Raw genomic sequence first — 24,066 nt, 5'->3', positions numbered from 1 at the left:
ATATCTAGACATGACGTTGCAGAGCGATATGAAGTGGAACGAGCATCCTAGGACGGTAGTCGAGAAAGCGAATGTTCGACCTCAGTTTACTGGAAAAATTGTAGGAAAGTGTAGCTCATATGCAAAGGAGACAGCGTACAGAACAATAGTGCTACCCGTTCTTGAATACAGCTCGAGTGTGTGGGATCTCCACCAAGTCGGATTAAAGGAAGACACAGAAGCAGCCCAAAGATGGGCTGCTAGATTTCTCACCGTAGGTTTGTTCAGCAGGCAAGTGTTACAGTGGGCTTTGCTTCGTGAACTCAAATGGGAATCCACGGAAGAAAGACGATTATCATTTCACGAGGTACTATTGAGAAAATTTAGAGAACTGGCATTTCATGTCGACTGCAAAACGATTCTACTGCCGCCAACATACATTCTGAGTAAGGTCCAAGAAGATGAGGGACGTTAGCGAGGCATGCAATGCTCGTTTCTCCCTCGCGTCATTTGCAAGTGGAACAAGAAAGGAAATGGCTAGTAGTGGTAGTCGTGGTCGTGCTACCCTCCGCCATGCAGTTACGGTGGCTTGCGAAGTATGCATGGAGAAGTAGATGTTGATGTGGATACACTATTGTAATGAGCAGCCTGTCAGCAGGAGAAATAGCTCGTGTCTTGATTTGTGAGAGTAGGTGGCACTGGTTGCTCCAAAAAATGGAAACTGTCTGGACTGATTCGGTGGAACTCGTGGAATTTGTGTTCGTCTTCAGACAGCTCAGAAGAAACCACAGCCTAAGTGTATTAGATATATACAGCGTTGCACGAGGCACCCAAAACTACCTTTTCTTTTTCAGTTTTCTGGGCTTTAAATAACAATAAGGCTCAGTACCATCCTCTTCAGCACAGAGCTCATGATTTCAACTGAGGCAGAAAAGTTGTTCGTGCCGTCCTGTTGCTCGTATCGCAGTTGTGGCAACACGAGTGTGATGGCAGCGCAGCCGTCACCGAACCAGTTACTGACAATTTTCGTCTGCAAAAGCGTCATTTATAATGACATAAAACGAAAAACTCGTGGAAGTAGAGCCCAAGTTTATTATTAAGAACTTTTAGTAGGTATCTGATGATAATGATGTTTTATTTTTCTGAAGTGTGGCACTGTACTTCAGAAAATAGCCGAAAATGACGTCATCGCATATTGTTTTCGATCTGGAAAATCGTGATGAACTCGTTCAAATTTTCAAATAGCATATTCAAAGTCTCCAGTTATTAATACTGACACATCTTTAGCGCCAACAAAAGTGAATTTTGCCAACAACAATGCAAATGAACATAACTGATTATGCACGACCTGATAGGATAACAAATTACAGTTCGTTATAAATGGTTTTCATTCTTCCAGAACAAAACAAGTAGTCTATAAATTATTTTGACATATCTTACTTCCGTGTTAGCGCTAATTTTTCATCCGGTGTTATTCGATACAAATATCTATTTGATGAACTCTTCCATAGCCAGTACATAGTTAAACTAGGCAATATTTAATCTGAAGAACACATGGGCCTCCTTGTCGTCATTTAATAAATGTCGACTGATAAATGTAGTAAAGAAACAGTTGTGAAACCTTGTCTTACAGATGCGAAGTGTTTCAGCTGTAAGCGATTGCGCCAAAGCCGCTGCCCTAAAACTGGTGCTCTCGTATGGTGCTCAACCGGTTGGTCAAAGTTCGAATATCGTTTTCCTAAAACAGTTTAAGCAGACAATAGTACTACAGCAGCATTCTGAGTATGTAACGCAATCGTGAGAAACTTGCGTGGGTGATTTCCTTGGGTGTATGAAACCAGGAGTTGCTGAGAACACAGTACGGTTACTTGATCATTAGACTTAATGCTTGCTGCGTCTCATCCAGCGAAATACTCTTCTTAGTGAAGAAGTACAATGAATGTTATTCTTAACCGAGAACTCGTCTGCTATGCACAGCCTTAAGGGGGCTCCGGAAAGGCTCAAAATCATGAAAAGTTCGATTTTTACTTTTTTGCGTTTTCTGAATCTGCAGACTATTACCTTTTAATAGATATATAATTTATTCAATTCCGAAGACTACAACTATTTTTAAATTTTTTTTGAAGTGTGTTCTACATGGGCCTGACCCACTGTGGCGCTGTTAAACTGCTGCCAAATGGTGTTATTATTAACGTCCATGTTCATCAGGTACATTTTAGTGATGTGAGATAAAGTATGTGTTGTGGCTAACCTGTGATGGTTCAATATATATCGCTGGTGTGATTGTCGATTGTTTCATGTTTATTTACTCTGTCGTTATCTCGAAAATATTCGTAATTAATTCTGTTTCTTGAGTCTCTGTTTTGTTGAAGTATAATAATGAGTAAAAGTAAAGTTATTAGAAATCCTCTGAAGGCTTTTAAGAAAAGGAGAAATGTTGGAAAGCCAAAGGTATTGTTATTACTGTAAACAATAAAGACGATAACCAAGTGAGTGAACCTAACCTCTCAAGTACACCTGCCCATAGCAGTCAAAGTGGGAAAGAAAATACTTCACAGAAGAAGCTTGGTTCAATGACTGAAAACTATGAATGTTTTATGGGCGAACCGGATGTGAATGAAATATTTGATATGTCGGTTCTCAAAGGAATTTTTTCAAACTGTGTAAGATGTATTCATTGTAGTGAAGTTGGTCTGGAACTCTCCATAATAAAGCACATAGCACTTGCTAGTGAAATACAACTGAAATGTGATGAGTGTTCATACATGACCACCTTTTGGAACTGTGTTGCAGTAACTGCAACTGAAGAAAATGGTAGCAAAATCTACGAACACAACATTAGATTTGTTTATTCCTTGCGTTCAGTTGGTAAGGGTGCTACTGCAGGTGCAATTTTCTGTGGCATCATGAATCTTCCAAATCCCCCAATCAAGTTTACGACCTATAATAAATTAATAAGGTCTAAAGTAGAAGATGTCTGTATAGAATCTATGAAGAACGCTGTGGAAGAGGCAGTAATGGAAAATAATGGTAACAGAGATTTGACTGCAGCGTTCGATGGTACCTGGCATAAACGGGGACACACATCTCTTCATAGTGTAGTATCTGCCACCAGATGTATACAGGGAAAGTTTTAGATGTAGCAGTAATATCAATGTATTGTAGATGTCCACAAAAATATAAAGGTACACATGAAAATAAGTGCAAAGCTAACTATAGTGGCAGTAGTGGAGGAATGGAAGTGGCTGGTGTTGCCAGTATATTCCAGCGTTCTGAGGCGTGTGATAAAGTGCGATATGTTAATTACCTTGGTGACGGTGATTCTAAAAGTTTCAAACATGTTCAAGGACTGAAGCCCTATGGTGATGATGTTGTAGTGCAGAAATTTGAGTGTACTGGACACGTACAGAAGCGAATGGGAACAAGACTTCGGCGACTGAAAGCTTCGTACAAAAAACAAAAACTCAGTGATGGTAAAGGGTTGGATGGGGAGGGAAGGTTAACTGACAGTGTAATTGACAAAATACAGAACTATTATGGAATGGCTATTAGGCAAAATACACAAAGTGTCGACGAAATGAAGAAGGCTGTTTGGGCTCTTTTTTTCATACTTCTTCAACCGATGAAAATCCCCAACATAGCTTGTGTCCCAGAGAAGAAGACAGTTAGTGTAAATATAACAAAGGATTGCTAACTGGTGAAGTGTACACTCATAAGCATAGTCTGCCTCATGCAATAATGGAGGTGATAAAACCTATTTTCAGAGACTTAGCAGCACCTGCACTGTTGAAAAAGTGTATTCACGGAAAAACTCAAACCCCAATGAAAGTGTAAATAGTGTTATATGGTCGAGAATCCCCAAGACTGTATTTGTTGGAATAGAAACACTTCACTTTGGTGTGTATGATGCTGTTGCGACTTTCAATGATGGCAACATTGTAAGGTGCAAGGTATTTAGAAATATGGGAATGAAGATAGGTTCTAACATGGTACGAACGATGCTTGCTTTAGACAAGGAACGCCTTCGGGCTGCAGACAGGGCTGTAAAGAGTCTAGAAATACAAGCAAGAATAAACAGGAGGAGGAACAAGAGGAAGCTGGAGGAGGAGTTTGCAGAGGATGAAGATAATCCATCCTATGGACCTGGAATGCACTAAAAAGTTAATCCAATCTTTGTCGCTCGATTCCCAAAACTTTTATTTTCTCATACTAATTACATGTTTTCTAAGGATCTTCCAAACATATTTGTTTCAAACTTTCAGTAAATGTTACACAGTACCTTCTGTATAATTTAACACAGCCTTTTTCCAAAAAACTGTATATTTTTGAATATATAAATAAAAAATTGCAAAAAAATGTTGTGAATTTTCATTACAATTGAAAAAAAAAATCATCTTTAATAACTGAACTAAAATTTTGTAAAATCCCTGTGTTAAGTTGTAGCCCACATTCCAATAAATAATCTGTAAAAAGTTCAACTTCCTACCTCAAATACTTTGTGAGGAAAGATGTAATTTATAAGCGTTATTTTAACATTGCAAGTATAGGGCGTTCCGCAGTCCCTTAATGACTTCCGGTATCACGAGAACTTCTGTCACCGATGAGAAAATATGGAACAACACTTTGTCCAAATGTTACATATACACAGAGCGCTTTAGAAGCTCACGATCAAACTCTGAGAAACAATGTATTACATTATTACATCTAGCTCATCACTTCTTTTTGTCTAGGAATAAATTATTTGTAACACACCCTTTACGCATATGAACTAAGCACGTTACTCATTGTGCTACATGATATGGTACCCTCGACTTGCAGATAGTTCTTACTCTGTTTCTGTGCCTTCAGAATGCCGTTTACGTGTGAAGTTTTTCATCCAGCATGGACAACGAATTTTTGAGACCTATAACATGACTACGCCTCGAAGAGAACCATTAAGGCAATGGAAGAATTTCTTACTCACTCGACAGCATTTGTGGTGGACTTTGTCAAGGTCACTTGGCCGCCGAACTTCCCTGATCGGGCCTCCCGGCCAACGATGCCATACGCTCATTTCATTTCATTTTTTCAGCATTGAAGCAAGGATATTGTCAGGATTTTCTCAAAGGGAGGATCCGATATAGTAAAGAGAACCTTGAAAAGGTTCACGTTTTTCTGAGCAAGAAAAACTGCTGTTGGAAAAGTCTAATGCATATCCTCACCAGTACACACATGCACACACTCAAATGTACAATTACATTTCTTTATTTCATACTATGATAAATTCACTCTATAGCCAAACAAATAAAATTCCAATATCCTGTATTGCATCTTGTTAACAAAACACGCTTTAGTATTCTAATATGTTTCACTGTCACGGAGCAAAAGAATCTTAACGTTCGGTTGAACAACCTATAAAGGAAAATAGTTTCATATCTCTTTTGACAATAGGTATCATACTTGTATTTAATTTAAGACTTACCTGACGAAGCCAAGTCCGAATCCTTCATCATATCAAAGCAGCCCAAGTTCCTCAATTAACACTAATTTTTTAAAAATTACCTTTTTTTATTACAGGATTAATCAGTACAAAGATTAATTAATAACTACATCTTTTTGCATTCCTGTTATCCTCCGCCAAGCGTCTTTATTCCTTTTGTCGATGCTGCGATGTTCCATTACTCCATTTATGTGGTCTGTCGAGGAACGTCGTGGTCTTCCGCACTTACGTTTCCGTTCATAAACCCTCTTTGGTCACTGATGATCTCGCATTCTCATCATATGTCCGTATCATTTTAATGATTTTCTTTCACTTCTATCTCTGTATCATCTGCCTTCATTCTAGTTCTTACTTTGTAATTAGTTTTTCTTTCGATTCTTGTTATTCTGGCACTCCTATGCAAATAATCCGTTTCCACAGCTATTAGTCTTCTTTTTAGATCCGCAATTAACATCCATAGTTCTGATCCGTAGCATAGCACTGTTTCAACCATTATCTTCCTACTCTTTTCTTATTTCTGTTGGAAATACTCTTATCCCACCAAAACGAATTCATACACCCTAACACTTTTCTGCTTTGCTGTATTCTACATGTTACTTCTGTATGGTCCAATCCATTTTTATCAATATGTGCTCTGAGATATTTAAATTTCTCTAACTGTCTCGTAACTGCTTTGTCACTTATGTGTACTTCGAATTTAGCATCACTATTCATCATCAGATACCCTGTTTTTGTGAGACTCATTTGTAGTCTTCATCTGTTGTATTCCTGATATAATCATCGTATCATGAACTCAAGATCATAATGATCTTGTGCTATAATAGCTTGATAGTCAGCAAAACTTTATGAAAATATCTGTGCATCGATGACAGTGATTCCCATTGCTCTGCAGCTGTTCTTCCAATTTCGGAGAGCCACTTCTACATATAAGTTGAACAAGATAGGTGACATACTGCAACCTTGTCGCAAACCTTTAGTGACGTTAAAAGGTTCTGATAACATTGAACCTCGTTTAATCTGTACCACATTATCTCTGTACATTTCAATAATAATTCATAAAAGGTGATCATCCACACTTATACCTTTCACAGCTTCCCAGAGCTTAGATCTAGGGACTGTATCGTAAGCTTTTGCTAAATCTACAAAGGCTATATGTAGCTCCTTCCCTACTGCTGTAAATTTCTCCATTAGTTGTTGTAAAATAAATAGGTTATCTGTACATGATCTGCTCTGCCTAAACCCGCTCTGGTCTTCCTCAACATGTTGGCTGACATTTTGTCTAATTTTTCAAACATTTTTTGCCAAATAAGTGTCTCATTGTACAGTTGACACTAACGCCTCTAAAGAAGTTTGTGTCCTTTCTATTCCCTTCCTTGAATATAGAAACCATATATGACTTTTTTCCATTCTGGGGGAATTTCAATCCTTTTAATATAGTTTTTCATCAGGCAGGTTATTCGTTTCTTCAGATATCTTCCTCGAGCCGTCAGTAATTCAACAGAAATGTTTCCTGGGCCAGGTGATCGGACATTCTTTATTTTAATTAATGCACAGTTCACTTCCTCTATTGTAATGTTTATATTTCGATCAGTTAATTCCATCTTTTCTTCATTACCTTGCGTGTAATATGGCCTACGGTCAATTAAAAGGTCTGCATAATGCTTTTTCCATTCCTTTAAGGGAATTAGGTTGTCTACTGCTTTGTTTACTTGTGTTTTCTTCATACTGGTAATTGTCCTCCACACTTCAGTTGTTTCTAATCCACTTATTAGACTCTCAATTTCAATACATTTCTGTTCCGAAATCTTGTTCTTTTCTAATTTAATTCTGTTTCTTAATTCGTAATTTGTTGTCCAGTAGTTTTGCCTGTCCTGTAGTGATTTAGTTGATAACCATTTTTTGTAGAGATTTTTCTTCTCCCTAATCAACATCTTCATATCATCAGACATCCATGGAGGATCCCGTTTACCTAGACTCTTACTCTCAGTCCATAGTACCTCTGGAGAAAATTTTGTAAGTGTTTCTTTAATATTTTCATATTCTACTTCAACATTGTCATCGTCTGGACTCGCTTTTAGATCATTTTCTAATCTACATTGAAATAAATCCTTGATGCTGAACTGCTTCAGTATAGAGAGCTTATACCTTGCCTGCTCTACTTTCTCATGATTGCTGTGGTAAGCCACTTGTCCAGTTGTTAATGGTTTTCTCCTAACTGGGTATGTCAACTTTGCTAAAACTAAGTAGTGATCAGATCCACAGTTGGCTCCCCGCATGACTCTGCAGAAGTAAACTACCATTTTTGGCCGTTTCTTGGTAATGATGTAACGAGGTATTGATTTCTGCTGTAATATTGGTCTCTTTTATGTATATCTGTGGATATCTTTATGTGAATAGTATGCGTTCAGAATTTTCAAGTCATACTGGTTACAGAATTCTACAAGATTTTCTCCAGAACTATCAATGACATTTTCTCCATATCTTCCTACTACTGCGTCATTTACTTGTCAGCCAACCCTCATATTAAAAGCTCCTGATATTATTACTTCTTGGTGATTTTTGACTGGGATGAGTAAATGGTCAAATTTCTGGTAGACATGCTCTATGGTTTGCTGTGTCACATCATCGTTTGGTGCGTACACCCCTATTATAACTGTTTCAATGCCGTATAACTTGATGGTAATAGTGACAATTCTTTCACATGTAAATGCATAGTCGTTGATGTAAGCGCTCAGAGCTTTGTTAATTAGAATGGAAACGCCTACTTTTGCTCGTTTATGTTTATCAACTCCAGACCAAAAATGGATGAAATTTCCAAATTTATCATTCCTTGTCCCTTCTTTTTGTTTCTGACAGAACAATTTTGTCCACCTTCAGTTGACTAATTTCATTCTCTATTTCGGTGTGTTTATTTGTCAGGCTTTGAACGTTCTGTGCACCAACTCTGAATGTCCTTTTCCTTGTCAATAATTGTCGTGAAGAGTTGCTACCCGATTTTAGAGGCTCCGCTTTAGATTCTCTAACTTGTAGAAGTTTTTTTGTGGATAATGGGGTGCTGGCCCATTGACCCAGCCCCCAACTTGGAGGACCAGGATTTGATATCAGGGTTTACTCTCCTAGGAGGGTTGGCTTCACCACGCATATAGAGACTCCCCTCCCTTCCCTTGGTTGGTTTGGCGGGATTAATGGGACCAGACTTCTACGGTCATTGGTCCCTTGTTCCAAGACTTGAAAAAAAACACCAACACAGAGTAAAAACGAAAAATGGAAAAGATGACAGACGACACAGGACAAGAGAAACTGAGACAAAGACCAGACAAAACGAATTAAAATCACACAGAGTGTGACAGTGATTGGCCGACCATAGAGAAAAAAAGGAAAAACCAACCACTGAGAAACATATTAAAAACTCAATCTAAAACCATAGGTCAAAGGCCAGAATCAACACTAAATAAAAATAAACACTTAGAGCAAATGATAAAAGCCCCCTACCTAAATAAAACGCAAATCTAAGCCTGCTATGGCGGAGTCATCTGTTAAAAGAGCAGGGAGCGTATCAGGCAGCGCAAATGTCTGCCTGAGCATAGTTAAAAGGGGACAGGCCAACAAAATATGGGCCACCGTCAAGGCCACCCCACAGCGACATAGTGGTGGGTCCTCACAATGCAGTAAATAGCTATGCGTCAGCCGGGTGTGGCCAATACAGAGCCAACAAAGGACAACGGAGTCGCTGCGAGTGGATTGCATGGAGGAACGCCACACAGTCGTCGTCTCCTTTATAGCACAGAGTTTATTGGGCGTGGTGAGATCGCGCCATTCAGCGTCCCAAAGCGCAAAAACTTTTCGGCAGAGGACTGCTCGCAAATCAGTCTCTGGGAGGCCAATGTCCAGAAATGGTTTACTCGTGGCCGCTTTCGCCAGGTGGTCGACATGTTCATTGCCGGGTATCCCAACATGGCCTGGGGTCCAAACAAAGACAACAGAGAGGCCGCAGCGGGCAAGAGTATGCAGGGACTCCTGGATAGCCATCACCAGACGACAACGAAGGAAACACTCGTCGATAGCTCGTAAACTGCTCACGGAATCGCTATTGATAATGACGGACTCACCTGAGCAGGAGCGGATATACTTGAGGGCACGAAAGATGGTGACCAGCTCAGCAGTGAAAACGCTGCAGCCAGCTGGCAATGAATGTCGTTCATAGTGGTCCCCTAGAGTGACAGCATAACTGACATGACCAGCAACCATCGAGCCATCAGTGTAAACAATGCCAGAGCCCTGCGTAGCATAAGCGGCCAGCAAACGTTGGCACCGTAACCGCAGTGGAGGGACACCCGCCTCCACAAGTATGCTGTCCACAGGGCTGGTCCGAAAAGCACCAGCGGCAAGGCATATCCCACTGTGTAGTATTGGGTCCAGTACCCGCAATGTAGATGGGGATGCTGAGCCATAAGCCAGGCTCCCATAATCCAGACAGGACTGGATTAACGCCTGGTAGAGCCGTAAGAGGGTAGATCGGTCGGCGCTCCAGTGGGTGTGGCTCAAGCATCGCAGAGCATTTAGATGCCGGCAACACATCTGTTTAAGCTGCCGAATATGAGGCAGTCAAGTCAACTGGGCATCAAAAACCACACCCAAAAACCTATGTGACTCCACCACAGCAAGAAGTTCGCCATCAAGGTAAAGCCGCGGCTCTGGATGAACAGTGCGTCGCCAGCAGAAATGCATAACGCAGGTCTTGGCTGCCGAAAACTGAAAGCCATGCGCTACAGCCCAAGACTGGGCCTTGCAGATAGCACCCTGCTGCTGACATTCAGCACCTGCAATGCCATGAGAGCTATAGTAAAGGCAGAGGTCGTCGTCATACAAGGACGCTGAGACAGACGTTCCCACCGCCGCAGCGAGCCAGTTAATCGCTATTAAAAACAGGCAGACACTTAAAACAGATCCCTGTGGCACCCCGTTCTCCTGAACTCGGGAGGAACTATGAGAGGCCGCGACTTGCACGTGGAAGGTACGATGCGCCAGAAAATTGCGTATAAAAATCGGCAGCGGACCCCGAAGACCCCAATCATGAAGTGTAGAGAGGATGTGATGGCGCCATGTCGTATCGTACGCTGTCCGCATGTCGAAAAAGACAGCGACCATGTGCTGACGGCGGGCAAAGGCAGTACGGACGGCTGACTTCAGGCTCACCAGATTGTCGGCTGCGGAGCGGCCTTTACCGAACCCACCCTGAGACGGAGATGCAATTCAACCGCCGGCTCACCATCTGTTCAAGCAACTTGCAAAGAACATTGGTGAGGCTAATGGGACGGTAGCTATCCACCTCCAAAGGGTTCTTGCCAGGCTTCAAAATGGGGATAACAATACCTTCCTGCCACTGCGACGGAAACTCATCCTCAACCCAAATACGACTGTAAAGGTCAAGGAGGCGTCGCTGGCAGTCCACTGAAAGGTGTTTCAGCATCTGACAGTGGATTCGATCTGGCCCAGGAGCGGTATCAGCACAAGCATTGAGGGCACTGTGAAATTCCCGCTCACTGAATGGAACATTGAAGGATTCAGGATGGTGGGTGCGAAAAGAAAGGCTCCAACGTTCCATCCACTCTTTAATGAAGCGGAAGGCCAGTGGATAATTCGAAGAAGTGGAACTCAGGGCGAAATGCTCTGACAAGTGGTTGGCAATTACGTCGGAGTCAGTACAAACTGCTCCATTCAGTGAGAGCGCAGGGACGCTGACAGGGGTCAGATAGCCATAGAGGCGTCGAATCTTGGCCCAGACTTGCGATGGAGTGACATGGAGGCCAATGGTGGACACATACCGCTCCCAGCACTCCTGCTTGCTTTGGCGGATAAGACGGTGGGCTCACGCAAGCAACCGTTTGAAGGCTATGAGGTGTTCTATGGAGGGATGTTGCTTGTGACGCTGGAGCGCCCGCCGGCGATGTTTAATCGCTTCAGCGATGTCAGGCGACCACCAAGGCACAGCCCTCCTCCGAGAGGACCCAGAAGAACGGGGAATGGCAGATTCTGTGGCAGTAACGATGCTGGTGGTGACCGAGTGAACCACTGCATCAATGTCGTCATTACAGAGAGGCTCAATAGCGGCAGTGGAGGAGAACAAGTCCCTGTCAGCCTTATTCATAGCCCACCTGCAAGGGCGCCCAGAAGACGGATGCTGTGGCAGTGACAGAAAGATCAGAAAGTGGTCACTACAACACAGGTCGTCATGCACTCTCCATTGGACAGATGGTAAGAGGCTAGGGCTGCAGATCGAAAGGTTGATGGCGGAGTACGTGCCATGCGCCACACTGAAATGTGTGAAGGCACCATCGAAAGATCGAGGTGTGCCAATACATGCTCAACGGTGGCTCCTCGACGTATTGCCACTGACCCATCCCAGAGAGGGTTATGGGCGTCGCCTAGTAAGAAGAAAGGCGGCGGCAATTGCGCTATCAGCGCAGCCAGGACCTGCTGCGTGACATCATCATCCGGTGGAAGGTAAAGACTGCAGACGGTAACAGCCTGTGGCGTCCGCACCCAAACAGCTACAGCCCCTAAAGGTGTTTGTAGAGGGACAGACTCGCTGTGAGTGAGTGAAGGACATAGATGGAGACGCCACCAGACACCCTTTCATAAGCTGCCTGGTTCTTATAATAACCCCGATAGCCACGGAGGGCGGGGGTTCACATTGCTGGAAACCAAGTTTCCTAAAGAGCAATGCAGAAGAAAGGGTGAAGGCTGATAAGTTGTCAGAGCTCAGCTAGATGGTGGAAGAAACCACTGCAGTTCCACTGGAGGATGATATTGTCCATGGCTCAGAAAGGTGTGAAAGGACTAGAGTGGCAGATTACGCCGCTGGGTCACCTGCTGCCTCCGATGGAGCACCTGTGCAAGTGCCATCCATTGCGTCTGACGGACCGGCGAGATCGAGGTCCTCAGCGGACGCAATAATCTCCACCTCATCCTCAGATGCAGAGCTTGTAGGTAGCAGTGGAGTAGGCGCCACCGCAGGTGCCTTGGATTTACGGGTCTTCAACGTCGTTTTCTCTCGCTGTTCCTTAGGTTGCCGTTGCTGGGAGGGCTTATTGCAGTCAGTCTCTGGGACTGAAGATGAGAGCGAAGCTTGACGACCAGCGACCTGTGGCTTCTTCAGCCACTAGTGGGTGTCTGCTGTGCCGCTGGTAGGAACCTGGGAAGGGAGGGACCCAAGGGATCCCTTCCGAGCGAGAGAGGCCGAAGAAGACTGAAGCTTCTCCAGCTTAGAAGTGGGGACTGGCGTCCCCGATGGTTGGGGGGGGGGGTGTTGCTCCTGAAGTAGATGGAGCAGGAGCAACAGGGAGTGAAGTGCCCCCCACAATCAAGGGGGCTGGTGGATGCTGACCGATCTGAGAGCCAACCGTATGTGATGATGGGAGAACCGTTGTTGCAGCAGCAGCGTACGTCGACGTCATTGGCACAGGATGGAGCTTCTCGTATTTCCATTTAGCCTCGGTGTAGGTCAGGCGGTCCAGGGTCTTATATTCCATAATCTTCCTTTCTTTCTGGAATATCCTACAGTCCGGTGAGCAGGGGGAATAGTGTTCTCCGCAGTTAACACAGATAGGAGGCGTGGCACATGGAGTATTGGGATGAGAAGGACGTCCACAATCTCGACACGTGATGCTGGAAGTACAGCGGGATAACATGTGCCCGAACTTCCAGCATTTAAAACACTGCATCGGAGGAGGGATATATGGCTTCACATCGCAATGGTAAACCATCACCTTAACCTTTTCGGGTAAGACATCACCCTCAAAGGCCAAGTTGAAGGCACCGGTGGCTACCTGATTATCCCTCGGACCCCGATGGATGGGCCGGACAAAGTGAACACCTCGTCGTTCTAGGTTGGCGCATAGTTCATCGTCAGACTGCAGAAGAAGATCCCTGTGGAAGATAATACCCTGGACCATGTTGAGACTCTTATGGGGCGTGATGCTAACTGAAACATCCCCCAACTTGTCACAAGCGAGCAACCTCCATGACTGGGCAGAGGATGCTGTTTTGATGAGTACTCACCCAGAACGCATTTTGGAAAAGCCCTCCACCTCCCCAAACTTGTCCTCTAAATGCTGCACAAAAACTGAGGCTTGGTTGGCATGAAAGATTCACCATTAACTCGCATACAGACAAGGTACCAGGGTGAATATTCTCCACTGCCTTCTTTAGCCATACGTTACTCCCATGGAGTGGCCAGGGAGGGAAATGATCTTGGTTCGTACTTCTTACCATTGAGGTTAGACCTCGATCGCTTGGAGGCCCACCAGCGAGAGATGATGTACCACGCTTCGTTGCGGGTCATCCACCCTGATGCCACCCACTCCGACCAGTGGCTCTCCCAATGGGCGCCACCCAGCCACAGCAAAGACCACCTGGCAGGATGGCCTTTGCTGGGAGTCCCGATGCCCCAGAGGGATAGGCATCTACTCCTCAGCATACATGGGGAGGTAGCAGCTCAGGCATCAGCAGTGCGATCCCTGTGTAGTCAGGGGGCTACCACCAAGAGGGTACATGACGACCCCACCACAACAGACTGGCTACTGTGCTGGTTGACGGGTGTCTAACATCCATTAATAAACAGAGCAAAGATGGAAATGCACAATGGAGTGGCTGTAGGCTACCCAGAGCACACTGCAGCCGATGTGGCCGGAAGCTCAGTGTCAGTCCAACTCCACGAAAAAAACGAATATTCCAGATCTTAGGGCAAGATGGATATAGAATGCACCACGTAAGGCGTCCTTCCCCAAATGGTACGCACTAACTGAAAATTTGGAAAGGTAGTAATCAAACCCCTTAGGGGACCATCACATTAAGGCCGAAACGTTGGAGACTCCTTTTAGGGGTAAGAATAGGCCTGCGGTATTCCTGCCTGTCGTAAGAACACTGTTGTACAAAGATCTGGATAGGCTCGAAATCGTACGGCCACCAAAGATTATCAAAGGCTCCAGCAATTTCAATAAGAATCACAACTGCGAAATCTTCAGTAACTGTTCTACAATTTGGGAAAACAAATTTTCCCGGTATAAAGCCAAAATGCTGCTGACTAAGGCCATGGATAACGCACTTCTGACTATTAGAAATTTACACACGCTCTGGCAATACCACATTTTCTTTCTTACTCAACGGCTTTGATTAACACATGGCCATCGCACTGAATATGAATGGTGCACACATTATAAATTCTGGATATCATGACTACACACTCCTTTTAGTCGCCTCTTACGACAGGCAGGAATACCGCAGGCCTATTCTTACCCCTGAACCCGCAGGGGGTCACCTTCCCTAGGTGAGACATATTTCGTCTGGCTCCTCCGCTGAGGCCTATCCGCAACTTCGCTGAAGCACGCAAACCCTCCCACCCAGTACTGAAGGTACCTTCGATAAGACAGTGTCCCTTGGGAGGGAAAAAATTATCTTTCTTTTAATAAAAATTCTTCAGTTTCCTTTATCAAAAACTGTTTTCGAAAATATTGTTTCAACAATCAACTTGAAATTTCACTGAGAAGTCATGGGACAGCGACATGCACATATATAGGTGGTGGTCGCATCATGTACACTAGATGTAGAGGGGCAGGGCAGCTGTCATTTGTATTCAGATGATTCATGTGCAGAAGTTTCTCATGCGATTATGGCCGTATGGCAGGAATTAACAGACTTTGAACACAATATGGTAGTTGGAGCTAGACGTTTCGGAAATCGTTATGAATTTCGATATCCCGAGATCAACAATGTCAAAAGTGTGCCGAGAATATCAAATTTCATGGATTACCTCTCACCACAGACAACGCAGTGGCCGACGGCCTTCACTTAACGACCGAGAGCAGCGGCGTTTGCATAGAGTCGTCAGTGTTAACAGACAAGCAACACTGTGCGAAATGACCACAGAAATCAATGTGGTACGTACAACGAACGTATCCATTAGGATAAGCTACATTTTTTATTTATTATTTCTTTTCAAGCTGCATTATGACTACTAGGGCCTGCCATCTTATTACTTAATGCAGGCCATAGTGCGCCACACAGGTCTCTTAGCCAGTACCCACGTCCATCACCGCATGGCAAAATTGGGCTACGCAGTTGAGACCACAGGGACTTGCTCTTGTAGCATCAAGTGGAATTGGGGCTCTGTGGAGTTCTTTTGCCTGCACGTTGCTGTTATCTTTTATTTATTTACAGCTGTTGCACCCAGTTTTAAAGACGAATACAGGGATTTGGAAGTAGGGAATTATAAATTTATGGTATAATCAAATAAAGCAGAGAATAAAAGAAGACAGGAAAGAGTAGGTTTATCTATATATACCTGCACCAACACCACCTGGGGAAGGGGACTTGGCACTGAACTTCAATTCAGCGTCCACATGAGGTGCTACCCATTATAGTATCATCCACATGAACATCCACTGCAGGAAAAAATTTGTTCAGTCCATGAGGATCTAATCTATGTCGGTGTTGTTGATTACAGTTCTGTGTGAGTTGATGTTTGTTAGTTCACGTAAGAATAACTACTACTAGATTATATAGTAAACAAATTCTGTATGCCTTTGGAACAATATCATTCCACAATGTAATCGAATTAAGTTATATAGTGTTCCTACATAGCTGTAGGAGAGATAACAAGCCACCAGTAACTATTATTAATCTTGCGAAAACTGTGGTGTCACCACCAGACACCACACTTGCTAGGTGGTAGCCTTTAAATCGACCGCGGTCCGGTAGTATACGTCGGACCCGCGTGTCGCCACTGTCAGTGATTGCAGACCGAGCGCCACCACACGGCAGGTCTAGAGAGACTTCCTAGCACTCGCCCCAGTTGTACAGCCGACTTTGCTAGCGATGGTTCACTGACAAAATACGCTCTCAATTGCCGAGACGATAGTTAGCATAGCCTTCAGCTACGTCATTTGCTACGACCTAGCAAGGCGCCATTATCAATTGCTATTTATCTTGTGATGCATGTGCCGTCAGACCGATGTTCACCAATTATGGATTAAAGTTAAGTATTCCAACAGATACGTACTATTTTGCTAGTCTCATATCCCTGACCTGTTCCAGACCTCACGCCATCCTGCGTGAGCTTAAAAGCGTGCCTTTCGGCTACCCGTCATTGTGGATTGGCTGTCTTGCCAGTCCACAACAGTTTGATCCCATCCTCGTCGCCAAACAGATTCATTCATAATAAGATATAAATTGCAATCTTTGATTAATGTTCATGTGCCTAGTAGTGCATATTTTACGTGGTTTATCAATGTTGTCACTGTCACTCGTTTCGTCGTCAGTACTGGATCTATGCGAGCGATCTATGTCGCCCTATTTTCGTCTTCTCTATTGGCGGATCTGTTTGTATAAGTGTCACGTTCTGATTTTGAGATGTTGTTGGCGATTCCGTTCAACTGTGTCCATGTATCTGGGTTCCTCAGCGCATCGTATAGTGATGCGCCCGTTATGTGTTCTACGTTATTACATAATTGCCTGTATCTAACGCATTTCAAAAGGAAGTTTTCTGGGGATTCAGCTTCCCTGCATGTGCAACGATTACTTTCTGAAAGCGATATGCGCTGAAAGTGCATGGATAGGGGTTACGTCCAGACACAAAATGAACCATTCTTTGGCCGCAATTTACATGAAGCAACCGTAACCACTCACGGGATTGAGAAAAAATGAATGGACTCGACGGCCCTTATCACTTTCGTCCCACTCTTTTTGCCAAGTGTCGATACGCCAATATTTTAGTTGGCGCCTGTCTTGAATGTGCTACCCAGTGATCGACAACACTCTCTGAGGTCTGCCAGTATGTTGCAGCCCAGTATCTGACGGCTACATCGATCGTGTATATTCCAGACACCACACACAGCTAATCGACTGATGTGGTGCCGAACGCCCCAGATAGTCTAAGTAGCACACTCCTCTGCCCCCGCCCAACAGTGATTCTGTTCATGATGAGTGCCAATTTATGTGCCCATATACTGGCTGCAGAGCTCAATACCGACTGGGAAAGTGCACACTGGTACATCCTTATGTGTATGAGTGGTAGCTCTATCGTGTCGAATTTAATGTCGCTAGTTTGTGAATTATACTTTCGGCTTTGTTTGTGATTAACCGTAGCTGTTCGTCGAAGCTATGCCGTTCGTCAATATGTACCCTAAGATATTTAGTTACTACTTAGCGTTTTACTTCTGTGTCATTTATTTTAATTGCCGGGTGTCTTTGTAGCCGTTCCTTAAGCATTACATATGCTCTTTTTTGTGCCGCTCTGGATAATTCGTTTTGGTTGCACCACCGTGCGTAGTGCGTAGTATACCACTGGGCTTGTTTTTCAACTGCACTTGTGTTGGCTGATATCACAACTAACAGGTCGTTAGCATACGCAACGATCTCGCCTGCGCTACGGTCGCAGGTTCGAATCCTGCCTCGGGCATGGATGTGTGTGATGTCCTTAGGTTGGATAGGTTTAAGTAGTTCTAACTTCTAGGGGACTGATGACCTCAGAAGTTAAGTCCCATAGCGCTCAGAACCATTTGAACCATTTGATCCCGCTGAATGTTCATCTACCTCGATTAAATTCAAGAGCGGTTCAACAGATCCGCAGATATAGCCTTCTGGCATCCTTTGGAAATCCTTTTTACAACCTTGCGGTTGCCCTCTTACCATTTACCCAGTCTGTACTTACAATAATCTCGAACACTGTTGTACAAAGATCTGGATAGTCTCGAAATCGTACGGCCACCAAAGATTATCAAAGGCTCCAGCAATTTCAATAAGAATCACAACTGCGAAATCTTCAGTAACTGTTCTACAATTTGGGAAAACAAATTTTCCCGGTATAAAACCAAAATGCTGCTGACTAAGGCCATGGATAACGCACATCTATTAGAAATTTACACACGCTCTGGCAATACCACATTTTCTTTCTTACTCAACGGCTTTGATCAACACGTGGCCATCGCACTGAATATGAATGGCGCACACATTATAAATTCTGGATATCATGACTACACACTATTCGAAGAACAAGGCCACCAATCTTTTTCTTTTCACTGTATTGTTTTAATCCGATACATTCTATTATGATTCAAAGATAATCTAAATACACCATAACATTTTATACAACAATTACACATGAGAAATTCCGCCCAGTGGGCATGGCTTTACATTGGTGATTCTCTATCTTATGGTCTCGTAATTATCTAACGCTACAGTGCACTTTCTGGATAGGATGGTGGATCTTTTGCTGTATCTCACACTTCGACTCTCACACCCATCATCACGAAAATTTCCTCCAGACCGAGCGGTACAAAAAGGAACATGCATAACCCACTGCCTGTGAACCTATCTTGCTACTCTCCCATGCAAACCACACATACTTAAATTACATGAAATACATCACACTGGTAACATAGAATACAACACAAAGAATAGTCACAACGTTATAATCACATCACTTTCAGCTTTCCCACTTCAATTAGTGTTCATCCCAGTTTCACATGACACTGCCCCACTTCGTAACTTTTCTTTCCTACTACGAACTCTGGAGAATATATGCACATCTTCCTGTGCAATGCAAGCCAAGTGGCGTTGCTGGATAGACGGCTGACTCACCTTGCTTCACTCTCGGAGTATTAGAGTTTGATTCTACCGTCACACGGAAACATAACACACAAAGGTAATATTAATATCATATTCATCACACACGCGAGTTCTCAACTGATACCATGGACGAGTACTTCTCTTTATCCTTTGTCTCATACACAGATTGAGACTCACACAGTACTCACCACGTGGAAGTACTCGTCTAATTTCAAGGCCTGCACACGCTATTTCTTAAATATTTCCAACTTATAGTACACACGCCAGTAATTCAGGTTAACTTTAGCACTCGCAAGTATTTCAACTTATTGCTACACATGGTTTCATTGTGACCGTTGGTCACTTCCAAAGAGTACTACGATCCCCTTAATATTACCTGCCTGTCATTTAATTCTCCCCCCCCCCCCCAAAAAAAAAGTTCCTGAAATAGAGAAATAATTATTCCAATCTACTCATAAGTATTCCACATGCAAACCATTCTCTCCGCTCTTTTGTCTTTACGGAGCACAGCTGAGACAGATCTTACCAACACAAGATCCAACACCAGAGTGCTGAAACATGGCCGTTCTTCAGGTCAGCTCGCACCTCCGTCGATGTGGGGCAGCACCTTGCTACCGTATTGGTCAGCCACATTTCAGGCGCTCAAAGCTCAGGTAAATTTCATCTCTTTGCTTCTAGCAAAGGTGACGAAAGGACCGTCTCAAAGATGATCATATATTGCACATTCACTATCTGTGGTTAGCAGACGACCATACATTCATTCATTTCACAGATCTCACCAAGTTGGATGCAGGGATTTATTTTTTGGGAGTGTACATGTGATCAATTAAATAAATAAATTGTCATTATTTCCTACACTGGTATCCAGCTTCGGTGTGTTAAGTGAAATTGAGTTATTATTACAAAAAATATGTTGTTCTGACAAGACTAATGAAGAATGTTGTACCTATTTTCAATGTCGGGCGGCACTGTACCCTTTCAAGGGCACGGCCAACTTCCTTCCCCATCCTTCTGTAACCCGATGAGATCGATGACCTCGCTGTTTGGTCTCTTCCCCCAAGTCAAACCCAACCCTACGCACCCGTGGACCAAAGTTGTCAACAAGGCACTGTGGAAACTGGTGGTGGATCCATAATGGTGTGGGCTGTGTTTACATGGAATGGACTGGGTCCTCTGGTCCAACTGAGAATATCATTGACTGGAGATGGTTTTCTTCGGCTACTTGGAGACAATTTGCAGACATTCGTGGACTTCACGTTCCCAAACAGTGATGGAATTTTTATGGATGAAAATGCGCAATGTCATGAGCGCACAATTGTTCGCAACTGGTTTGAGGAACATTGTAGATAATTCGATTGAATGTTTGGTTGCTCAGATCGCCAGACATGAATCTCATCGAACGTTTATGAGATATAATCGAGAGGTCAGTTCGGGCACAACATCCTGCATTAGAACACTTTCGTAATCATAGCGGCAGCATGGCTCAATATTTCTACAGGGTTGCTGCAGGACGCCAGGCGAAAGGAGGTCAAACCCTACATTAGGAGGCATCCCATCACTTCGATCACATCAGTGTGTATTTATTTCTCAACACAGTCACCCTGTCACGAACACATTTCCCCCAACGAGAGACCGGTTTGTTGATGCCGTCACTGGAGAAGGTTTGACGCTTTTGACGGAGTCACAGCCTCTCCTGTTGCTCGGATCCGTTACTACCAAAGGAAAGTCTTTTCGGAGGTGTTGTTTAAATTTTGGAAAAAGATAAAAATCGGATGGGGCCAAGTCGGGACTGTAGGAAGGATGATCGGTGACAGTGAATCCAAGGTGGCGGATTGTTGCAGGTGTGGCAGCGCTCGTGTGTGGTTTGGCATTACCACGCTGGAGGAGAGGGTGCTCTGCAGGTGGACGAACTCTTCTGTGATGAGAAACTCAGTTACAGGACACTGTTTCTCACGCACCGACATAGTTACGATGCACACATTACATATTCCCCGCTACTATTCGGAGCCTTCTAGCGGCAGAGCGTAGCAGTTTGCATCAGCGAAACGGGAAGTTGGCCGAGAAATACGCATGACATGTACTGCCTCAACCGATAATGATAACAGAATAAAAAGTTCTGAGACATTACTTTTGAGCACACCCTCCTAAAAACAAGTGTGTATTCGAATGTAACGTTGTGGCAAAATTTCAAAGCAGTCGGCGAAGAACTTTCGGAGACTTATTTTGTACAAAGGAATATTTATTTGTTATTTATATAGAAATGGTTCAAATGGCTCTGAGCACTATGGGACTTAACATCTGTGGTCGTCCGTCCCCTAGAACTTAGAACTACTTAAACCTAACTAACCTAAGGACATCACACACATCCATGCCCGAGGCAGGCTTCGAACCTGCGACCGTAGCGGTCCCGCTGTTCCAGAATGAAGCGCCTAGAACCGCACGGCCACACCGGCCTGCTTATTTATATAGACTTTAATTTAATGTTACTTATTGAACCGTGAAATTTTACTTTCAAAATCTTTTCTTAAAGAATTTACTTTATTTACTAGCGATTCATCATGAACATTAACACATTTAATCACGCTAGGTGAACGTGTAAGTTGTTGCCAGGAAGTAACTGATGGAAAATGAAATTACTTTTAACAAATGTGAATTTTATCCCTAAAAGCTTTTTCAAAACAGATTTAAAATTATAAGCAGGAAAGCACCCTCGAAATATCAAGTTACAATTTTATTTAGAGGCAGAAAGAACAATATTAACAGTATGATCCTTCGGGCTGAGAAGCTTGCCTGCTCCCTTTCAACACGGCCGTAGTCATGACCGCTCACAAAACCTTCTGAAAGAGTACACTGGTGCAAATCTGCAACACACCAGATTACATTAAACTAAAAAAATTTTAACAACTCACACGAACGCGTAAAATATGCACCCAGTAAGAGGGATGGAAATGGTACAACACTCAAATTATTTGCCACCGAAACTGAATCCACTAAAAAAAAAAAAAAAAAAAAAAATCTCCTTCGGTGGAAGCGTGGCAACGTTTTAACCTAAAATGACTATTTAAATAAAACCCATAAAATGCAGACTTACAAAAAATGTACAACATGCTCTACATTACGCATATACCACGTCGCAAGATGACAGACAAGATAAAAAACATATTTCAAGAATTCGGCCTTTAAGCAATAAATTCGTTAACACCGAATCCGACAAACATGACAGAGGCACCTATTAACGTACGGCAGACCGACAGACAGACAGACACTAACTGCCTAACAAATGCGGACGAGAGACAGACAAGCAAGTTGGGGACGAGAGACTGACCGAGAACACAAGTACAATTTAACAAGTAACTGAAACAACATATCACTAATCACTTAACTTCTAATAACTGCGATTTCTGGCAAAGACCTGGCGCAGCACCCCCAACTCTCTCGTGAACCGTCCGCTGCCAGCCGCTTCAACGGACGCAGGAAGGCGCGCCGATCTCGTGGTTTCGGTCCTGTTGCTCTCGTGTGAACCGCGAAGCCACTACACCTTTCTATACGGCGCTGCCCACTGGACTCACGTGGGGACCTCACATGCGCCGACGCTCAAGGTGGACAAGTCCTCTCGTGTCTCAGTGCGCGACCGACCAACCGACCAATCCAACCGCCAATGACCGTTGCCCGAGCAACTCGAGCAGACTGAGGGCCAAACGCGCAGACTCAGATGCAGGAACTCAGCCCCGACCGAGCGACCCCTAGCTGAGTTCTGTTACTGGCGGAGTGGCAAGACTCTCATTTTCTGGCTTTGAAGTTTGATCCAAACGACAGACGTACTAGCACTCCGACGACAGACAGACACTAACTGCCGTACAAATGCAGACCAGCAACTGGTGACGCAAGGCTGACCTAGCCTCACTCCGACTGACTGCCTTAACGTACGGCAGACCGATAGACAGACAGACGCTGACTACCCCACTGACTGACCCGGCTGACAACTGACCGACTCGCTGAAACTGACAGACTGCCCCGACTGAACAAATGCCTTCGACTGACTGACTCACCGACTCAGACTGGCTTTTTTTTTCCTTTATTGTAATTTTACACCTGTGCATACAACAGGTAGGCTGGCAGCAGCATTCTACGCCGCTCTTCAGCCGTAGAGGAGGCAACAATAAAGACAGAAAGAATACTCAGAAATGACAGAATGGTGGTTAAAAAACAGTAGACACAGAATACAAAACATAGAGCCGTTCACACTCGACGATAGTCCACACTACAAACTGTTGACACGACGCACAAACACTGATGATTGCTATGGCACATGTGAACGATGGAGCGTGACGGTGAACACCGAACACAAAACACGATGGCACACACGAGAAACAGATGGCGATGATCTCCAGCGCGAGATTGTCCACGTAACATGTGCGAGTCCGGGGACCTGCCAAGAGGGGAAGAGGGGTGAGGGGGAGGGAGAGGGGAGAGCATAGATGCCAATGGCAGAGGAGATGGGAGGAGGGGTAGAGGGACGGGGGAGGGGAAGCTTGGGGGAGGAGTGAGGACAAAGGGAGGAGGGAGGGAAGGGGGAGAGAAGGGAGGGAGGGTGCCCAAAGGAAACAAACACAGGAAGAGGGAGGGAGGATCAAAGTTTGTAGGAGGGGTAGATGGAGGGGAGGAGGACATCATCAGGAAGGGGGATCTGGCGGAAGCCACCTTGGGAGAGGGGGTGGAGAGTGGAGAGATGGAGAGCAGGTGGGACATGGAAATACAGGCGCGGCAGTGGACGGGGGCGGGAGAGGGTGGGAGAGACCAGCGGGTGAGGAGGATCGAGTTTACGGGAGGTGTAGAGGATCCGTATCCGTTCGAGGAAGAGGAGGAGGTGGGGGAAGGGAATTAGGTCGTACAGGATCCGCGTGGGGGAGGGGAGATGGATGCGATAGGCGAGGCGAAGAGCATGGCGTTCTAGGATCTGAAGAGATTTGCAAAAGGTAGGG

Source organism: Schistocerca piceifrons, chromosome 2 (genome assembly GCF_021461385.2).
Source record: "Schistocerca piceifrons isolate TAMUIC-IGC-003096 chromosome 2, iqSchPice1.1, whole genome shotgun sequence".
In the NCBI taxonomy this organism is placed as follows: Eukaryota; Metazoa; Arthropoda; class Insecta; order Orthoptera; family Acrididae; genus Schistocerca; species Schistocerca piceifrons.
This window is presented reverse-complemented; position numbering follows the sequence as displayed.